Here is an 8,992-nt window from a genome sequence, read left to right as displayed (position 1 = left end):
TGTTTGCCAGGTCAGGGGCTTGAATTCAGGCCTAGGGAACAGGCCTGACTTACTGGTCTTCAAGCACGGCGAGCTTCCCCTTTCCCCACAGTGGAACAGAGTTACCCAGACCCCGGGTTCAAATTCCAGGACTTGCCGACAAGAAAATGGCACACATTCCAAGCCAGGGAACTTCATTAGCATTTTTAATATTTTTTAAGTTCACTTCGCATTTATTTGATACATATTGATTTTATACCATGAGAGTTTTTCAAAAAAGGGGTTTAAACTTTTACATTTCAGCATAGCACATTGGTGTTTCTATTTTGACCATCTGCCCTGAAGAGTGAGAACGAAAATAAGGATATCATTTCTCTCTAGAATGTCGGGACAGTTGAATTTATTTCTATTTAGAGTTATTTCTACAATTATAAACTCTCTGCATTTGTGTCGTATGAGTTTTCCTCAGTGCCTACCACGACATACACTAGGGGAGTCCTCATAGCACAAAAGGCTTGGTTTCTGAATAAAACCTCACTTCTGTGAGGACAGTAGGTACTTCTAAACATTTTTGGAATAAACTGGATTGTAAAATCAAAAATGAAAACAATGGGACTGTGATGTATCTCAGTAGTGGAGTACTTGCCTAAAGAGCATAAGATCCTGGCAGAAAAGTTTCCTAAAGCTCAGAATGTTAGAATTTTATGATCTGCATGAACAAACTTCTTTTTTTAATTATTTTTTGGTCCTGGGGCTAGAACTCAGGGGTTATCCCTTTGCTCTTCAGGTCAAGGCGAGTGATCTACTACTTCATTCACAGAGCCACCTCGGTTTTCTAGTGGCTTATTGGAGATAAGAGTCACTCGGACTGACTTTGAACCACCAACCTCAGATCACAGCTTCCTGAGTAGCTAGGATTATAGGCATGAGTCACCGGTGCCAGGCACATGAACAAATTTCTTAAAGATTGATTCTGAGAAAAGAATCTTGGAATACACTTTTAGTATAAATAATTTATAATGCCATGTTTAAGGCACTAATTCAGAAGTATTTATTCATTGGCTGGTTTCTGATTTTATTTAAAGATATATATATATATATATATACATATGCATTATTAATATATATACATATATATTTTTAAAAACATAGCTTGGAAGAGCACCTAAGAGCTTATGTGCTCATGAAAACTTATACAACTGCACAAGCTTCATTTTATTTCAGTTTGGTTGGTACCTTAAATTAGGTGGGATTTGTGTATTGTCATTTTGTTTTCTGTTTTTGGAGGATTTCTCTCCCTTTTATCCCCCTAACTCCTCTCCTCACATTTGAAGTCAGCTTGCTCTTTCTTGGCTTCGTTGTTCATAGCTGATTTTCTACCACTTCAGCTATGCCTGTAGCCTGGCATTTGCCAGTTATTTGGAGATGATATCTCTCAGGCTTTTCTGCATTCATTGGCTTTGAAATTTCATCTTCCAGTTCTCAGCCTCCTGAGTAGTTACAGATGTGAGACACTGTGGTGCCTAGGGATAAATTAGACTTTGGTTGGTGTATTGTTTTTGTTTTTCTAAGCATGTGATCATCTACTATAGTATTTCTCTGAGTGTCCTAGGTCTGAAGTAAGATATAATACATTTGCAAATCTGTATAATTTTCATAAGATGTAGTGAATTTAATATGTGTTATAAGTGTAATAATAGTCAGTAAATATGATTAATAAATAATACAAAAAGCAATATGCAGTAAACATAAGTATGTAGATATTAATCATTTCAAATGTGGATGAAAATTAATTTACAGGGCTGGGAATTGAATTCAGGCCTAGGGAACAGTCTTGGATTGCTTGTATTCAAAGGGTGAGTTTCCCCATTCCCCATAGTGCATTAGAGTTTCCCAGACTCCAAGTTCAAATCCCAGGCCTGGCAGAAAAAAAATGAGCACGCATTCCAAGTCAGGGAGCCCCATTAGTATTTTTAATATTTTTTAAATTTATTTTATTTTATTTCTATATATTTTAATATTTTATTATTTTATTTATTTATTTAGTCTTGAAGTTAGGTCGTGGCAACTCTGCCTCAGCTTCCATCACCCTAGCCTGGGTTGGTGCAGCCTCTGGACACACAGCCCATCCTGGGATACTAGGCCTCAGGGGCTGACAGGAAAAAAAAGTGAAAATGGCATGGAAAAATAGCCATGAATTGTGAACAGTTAGAGGTTTCTCGGTTTTCCTTCCTTGCATGGTGACCATCCCGGGTACAAATGACAAAACTGCAACCTGTACGTCACCTGGCATTGCTGTCAGCTGGCTGTCAGCGAAGCCATAGGCTTCTGCACACCTAGGCCCTGAGTTTGAATCCCAGTCATGACATTTACAAAGGGCTGGAGAGCCTAAGAAACTATTGCCTGTACATAGGAACACCAGAGAAATGTGGTCAATGTCATGGTTGGATGAGTAGTTTGTCAATTAGTCTAGCAAAAATTAAATCCAGTATTCACAAGATGTGGATTGATTTTAATTTATAGTTTATTATGCATTAAAAATACATTGTGTGTGTGTGTGTGTGTGTGTGTGTGTGTGTGTGTGTGTGTGTGTTTTGTCAGTAGCGGGCGTTTGTCTGGGCCTGGGCGTTGTCCCTCAGCCTTTCAGTTCAGAGTTAGGGCGGTACCATGTGAGACACTGTGCCATTCCCTGCTTTTTTTAACCATGTGTTGCTGAGGAATCGAATCCGGGACTCTTGCATGCAAGATAAGCACTCTCCCAATGAGCCACCTTCCCATCCCCTAAAAGAATACTATTGATTAAGTGGAGTCCTCACTAAATACCTGAGAATCACTAGGAAGGTAGTATATGTCATTGAATACTAGATAGACATCACTCGCAGTATCTACATATATATTTATTTGTATACCACCATTTGCATAGAAAGATACTGCTATTTTGGCCAAACCTGTATCTCCATTCTAGGTCCTGGGATCCACCTGGCACCTGAATGTGCTAGAGGCTGCCATGGTGACACTCACCCATTCGTGAATTCGGCCTCTAGGCCCTCATTTCAGGTCCCAGCATTGCTAAATGTCTTCCTGGAGTAAGATTGCAAGTGTGATACCTGTTTTCCTTTTCTCTGCAAGTGCTGGGTGTCAGGTATGATGTTTATAATATGTCTGCAAAGCTACATGCTACGGAATAGATTTGAATGAATGTAATAAATGTTATAGGTACACTCACAGTGCATAAAATAAATGGTAAACAAATAAATATATAATAAAATATAATGAATCATTCCAACAAACAAGATATAGACTGAATGTATGGATGTAATTATAAATGATATAATAAAAATGTGTATAAATGTTTTGTTCTCCAAGGCTGGGGATTGAATTCAGGCTTAGGGAACAGGCCTGAATTCCTTGTCTTCAAGGGAGGAGAGCTTCCCTTTTCTCCCATCCCCTGCCCCAAGTGCGTCAGAATTACCCAGATCCCAAGGTGACATCCCTGGCCTGGTAGACAACAAAATGGCACAAAATCCATGACAGGGAGCTTCAATAGTGTTGTTAATTAATTTATTTATTTATTAATTTTTGCCAAGCATGGGGTTTGAACTCAGTTTGTGGCAACTTCTCCTCAGTTTCCATCACCCTAGCCTGGGATGGTGCAGCCTCTGGACCCACAGCCCATCCTGTGGTCCTAGGCCTCAGGGGCTCACAGGAAAAGAAAATGAAAACAGCACCAAAAAAAAAAAAAAGCCACAAACTGCAGACGGTCAGCAGTTTCTGTTTTCCTTCCTTGCACGTTGACCATACTGGATGTAAATCATATGGCTGCAACCTGTAGGTCATCTAGCATTTCTGAAGGCTGGCTCTATCAGCGAAGCCATAGGCCAACGTGGACACTAGGCCCTGAGTTTGAATCCCAGTCATGCCACTTACAAGGGACTGAAGTGCCTACGAAACTATTGCTTGTCCATAGGAACACCAGAGGAATGTGATTAATGTCATGGTTGAAAGAGTAGTCCGTCAATCATTCTTGCATAAAATTAGACCCAATAATCACTGGACAGGGATTGAATTTAATTCATAGTTTATTATGCATTAAAAGAATACTATTGATTTAATGGACTGTCAAATTCTCTATCTTGGTGTGTGTGTGTGTGTGTGTGTGTGTGTGTGTGTGTGTGTGCATGCGTGCGTGCGTGCATGCGTGCGTGTGTGTGTGTGTGTGTGTGTGTGTGCGTGTGCCAGTCCCGGGGTTTGAATTCAGGGCCTGGACGCTAACCCTGATCTTTTGTGCTCAAGACTAGCACTCTATTACTTCAACCACAGCTCTACTTCTGGCGTTTTGGGAGTTTAATTGGAGAAAAGTGTCTCATATAGACTTTCCTGCTTGCATTTGGCATCCTCAGATCTCAGCTTCCTTTGGAGCTAAGATTACAGGGGTGAGCCAACAGCACCTGCCCTCTACCTGTTACCCATAACCTTGGCCCTCTTCTAAGTCTCAGTAGAAAATGTCTCACCATGCACACTTTTTTTTTTTTTTTGGCCAGTCTTGTGGCTTGAACACAGGGTCTGGGCATGTTCCTGAGCTTCTTTTGCTCAAGGTTAGCACTTTTATTGCTTAAACCACAGTGTCACTTCTGGATTTTTCTGTTTCTGTGGTAGGGAGGAATCGAACACAGGGCTTCATGTGTGCTAAGTAAGCACTCTACCAGTAAACTACATTCGAAGCCCAAGGCTTACTTCTAATGGGAGTTATGACGGTGGGATTTATTGGATTACCCCTTTTGGCACAGAAATTGCTGGCTATTTTCTATCTTTCCCAGGAATTGGGACCAGCCTGAGACTCGGCAATGAGGAATGATGAATGAGTTATGGCACCAGCCCCCAGAGGCCTAGGCTCACATCCTACAGAAGGATAGCGGATATGGAGTCACAACCTTCAACAACTCCTACAGTCTAAGAATTGTGGTTTCCCTTGACAAGTGCCAGGACATAATTTACCCGTTGTACACACCAGTTGCACACACCAGCCCATGCAAAGGTTTCCTGGCTTCAGTTCTTAAACTGCAGTGAAGGATGCTTGTTCAAGATGCCTGCTCAGACTTAGTACTCTCTGAGGGCTTGTTCCAGCTTGCACAGTTTGGGGGGCTGGGCATGGGCAACCTGCTCAATGCCCATCATCCAGGCCCTGTCCCTGAGCCCTTTTGATCAAGGGTAGTGCTCTGCACCTTGAGCCATGGGCCACTCAGGTTTTTTTTGTTATTATTTTGTTTTGATTTCCTGTGATCTCTTAAGAAGTATGAATGTCGAGGTCTTTCCTACCCAGGCTGAATTCAAATTTGCATCTCAGCCTCCTGAGGATCTAGGATTACAGGCAAGAGCCACTGACACCTCCTTTTCTTCTTGTTGTTCTTTTTTTTTGTGACAACCTGAAGTCTTCACGGTGTCATTCCAATGGTTTGCAGTCCCAGGCCTGGAATTCCAATGCTAGGACGGCCACCCACAAATGGAGGGAGATCCTGACTAACTCATTCCTATTCATGTGAATGCTAATGGAACATTATTAAAATAATAATTAAATTTTCAGTTAATTCATGACTCTATTTTAGAATGCCACACAAAAATTATTGAATTTATATCTTCCATTCTAGCACCATGGTATGATTAAGGATATTGACTGATTTTTTATTAATGATTTTATAAGTATTAGATGATGATACTTCATTAAATGGAAGCATAATTTAGTGACTAATAATTTGTAAAAATATATAATTTAATAATATCCTCACATTCCGTCTGTCAATATATATATATATATATATATGTATATATATATATATATATATATATATATATATATATATACATATATATATATACATATATGGTACTACTGTGGATTGATCACAGGTCTTCAGAATGTCCTGGCAGCTCAGTTTTCTGGAGGCTGGTGGGCTAAGACTGTGACCCCATTTATGGATTGGGCATTGTAGGCCGTGAGTTGAAATCCCAGCATGGCCAATAATGTATTCATGGAGTAAGAAGCCAATTTTGACACATTTTTTTCCTTCTCTGTGAAAGTCCTGGGTCTCAGTATATGTGATATGATGTAATAAAATAAATGTTTTTTGTGTAATAATACTAAATAAATAAGGGTAATAAATGTCATATGGAATAAACCCATGTATGTAAATAAATCTCATATATGAGTATTATTTTTTCCAGTACTGGGACTTCAATTCAGGCACTTGGAACTTTTCTGAACTTCTTGTCTTCAAGGACAGTGATCTTCCCCTTAACCCACAATGCCACAGAGTTACCCAGACCCTGATTTTAAATGCCAGGCCTGCCAGTGAAATGGTGCAAATTCCAAGCCAATGCCTTATTATTATTGTTGTTGTTGTATTGTTGTTATTATTATTTGGTTTTAGGCAAAGCACCGGGCTTGAACTCAAGTCTTGGCACCTCTGCCAAAGCCAATCCTGGGAGCCTAGGTCCTGAGTTCAAATCTCAGGGCTGGCAAAAAAATAAAAAGTAAAAGTATAAAACTGAGAAGTTCAATCCAGTGGTTTTACTTTTCTTTTACCTTTGTATTGTATATTGTATCATCCTGGGTCTAAATAACAATGCCCAGACAATATACATGACCTTACATTGCTGATGTTTGGCGGGCTATTAGGGAAGCCAAGCAGAAATCAGCAACTTAGGCATGAAGTTTGAATCCTGGGACTCCCACTAATAAATGGCTGGCAGGAGATTCTAAGAAACACTTTCCAGTGCTGGGAAGGTGGCTCAGTGGTAGAGCACTTGTCTTGCATGCTAGAGGCCCTGGTTTCGATTCCTTAGCACCACATAAGAAAAAAGAAAAAAGCCGGAAATGGCACTGTGGCTCAAGTGGTAAAGCACTAGCCTTTAGCTGAAGAGCTGAGATACAGCGACCAGGCCCAGAGTTCAGGCCCCAGGACCGGACCCCCCCAAAAAAATTTAAAAAATAAATATTAAAATTAAAATTTTAAAAAGAAACGCTTTCCAATAGACATCTGTACTAATAGAATGTTGTAAATGTAACAATTACATTAGTAGTTAGTGTACGATTATATTAAAAATTATACACAACAATTATACAACATTGACTAATTTTCAATTAATACTTTATTATGTATTCAATCATGATACTTTAAAAAAGGAAGGAATAATTTAATTGGCAATATTAGGTAGAAATATATATGCAATTTCATAATTTACAGACATCTCTCGTTAAATACATCTACATCTATCTATCTATCTATCTATCTATCTATCTATCTATCTATCTATCTTTCTATCTACCAATCTACACATTTATCTGTTTATACACTTGTCACTACTGGGGCTCAGTGGTAAGAGTGCTCGCCTAGTAAGTACGACACCCTTGGTTCGATTCCTCACTACTATATGCATAGACAAATCCAGAAGTTGTGCTGTAGTTCAAATACTCGAGCACTAGCTTTGAGCATAAAGGCTTAGAGACTGTGTCTAGACCCTTACTCAAGACCCAGGACTGGCCCCAAAACAAAACAAAAAAAAAAAAAAAAAAAAAGAAAAGATAGAATTTTCTGACTGCAACCATATAAGGATAGGGCTGCAAATACCTCATCACAGAGCAAGCTGGGAGTCTAGTGCTGACATTTGCCATCTAACCTGAATTAGCCAGAGGTAAACCGCTGCAACCCAGTTCCATGGACTAGATGCTGCTGGCTTGCTCATCCTGTCATCCAATATACTCGGGGGCTGAAATCTGACACTGGTGGGTTTAAAACCCAGCCCTGGCAGGAAGTCTGTGAAACTCTGAGCTGTGGCTTAAAGTGGTAGAGTTCTAGCCTGATCAAAAGACCTTAGGACAGTACCCCCAACATTTCAGTGCAATCTCCGTGGCTGACTCCCTTCCCCCCCAAAAAAACCTCACTCCTCTAAAATCTAAATTTGGACTGTTTGTGGTTTGTTTCTGAAAGAATGGTGATACTGATGAAAACACCCTAATTCTAATGATATTATGTGGGTTACAGCTATGTGATAAGTCTTTCATGAGTTGTTGTGTGCTGAGTCCTTCATGGGGTACATTTTTTCATTTTTTTCATCTGGTTCTTGTAAGAGCTCCATAAGTAAGATGATTGAGCAGATGAGAAATTTGTGGCTCAGATATGTCCTCATGTCAGGGCCAAAATTATGTATGTACCTCACTATAGTGAGTTGTCTCCTGCAGACAATTGTTTTGGTTTATGTTTCTTGATCATGAACCTTGAATTCAGGGCCTAGCCACTGACACTTACCAGTGGGGATCATTGGTAGCGCCCTACCACGTGGAGCCAAGGACCCCCTTGCAACAGAGTGTTACAGTCTAGACGTGTAGTAGCTGAGGTCTGTCATCCTGCCTACTCAGGAAGCTGAGATCTGACGATCTGGGTTCAAAACTATCCCAGAAAAAAGGTCCTATGAGACTATTATCTCCTATTCACCACTTAGAAACTTGAAGTGGAAATTAGTTGCTGCTGACTCGTGTCTGTCATCCTAGGTACTCAGGTCGCTGAGAGCTGAGGATCATGGTCCAAAGCCAGCCTGGGCAAGAAATTCCTTGAGACGCTTCTTTCCAGTGACCCACCCAAAACATCAAGGGGTGCTGTTTTTCAAGTGGTAGAGTGATTGGCTTCAGCTAAAGAGCTCAAGGACAGCACCCAGGCCTAGACTTAAATTCCTCCAACTTCCAACAAAAGAAACAAAGAATCCTAAAGTAGAGTGCTGGGAATGTGTCTTAGGAGTAGAGTGCATTGCATGTATGAATCCCTGGGTTTGATTTCTTAGTACTACATCTCTAGAAAAAAGCCTGACGTGGCTGTGTGCCTCAAGTGGTAGAGTGCCATGCTTGTACAGGGGAAACTCAGGTGCAGTCTTCAGGTCCTGAGTTGAAGCTCCAGGATAAGTATATGAACACACATACACAAACCAATATCAGAAGTGAAGCGCTGACACCATATGATAAAGA

Source organism: Dipodomys spectabilis, unplaced genomic scaffold (assembly GCF_019054845.1).
Source record: "Dipodomys spectabilis isolate Male_0828 unplaced genomic scaffold, ASM1905484v1 ptg000064l, whole genome shotgun sequence".
Classification (NCBI taxonomy): domain Eukaryota; kingdom Metazoa; phylum Chordata; class Mammalia; order Rodentia; family Heteromyidae; genus Dipodomys; species Dipodomys spectabilis.
Note: the sequence above shows the minus strand (reverse complement) of the source record.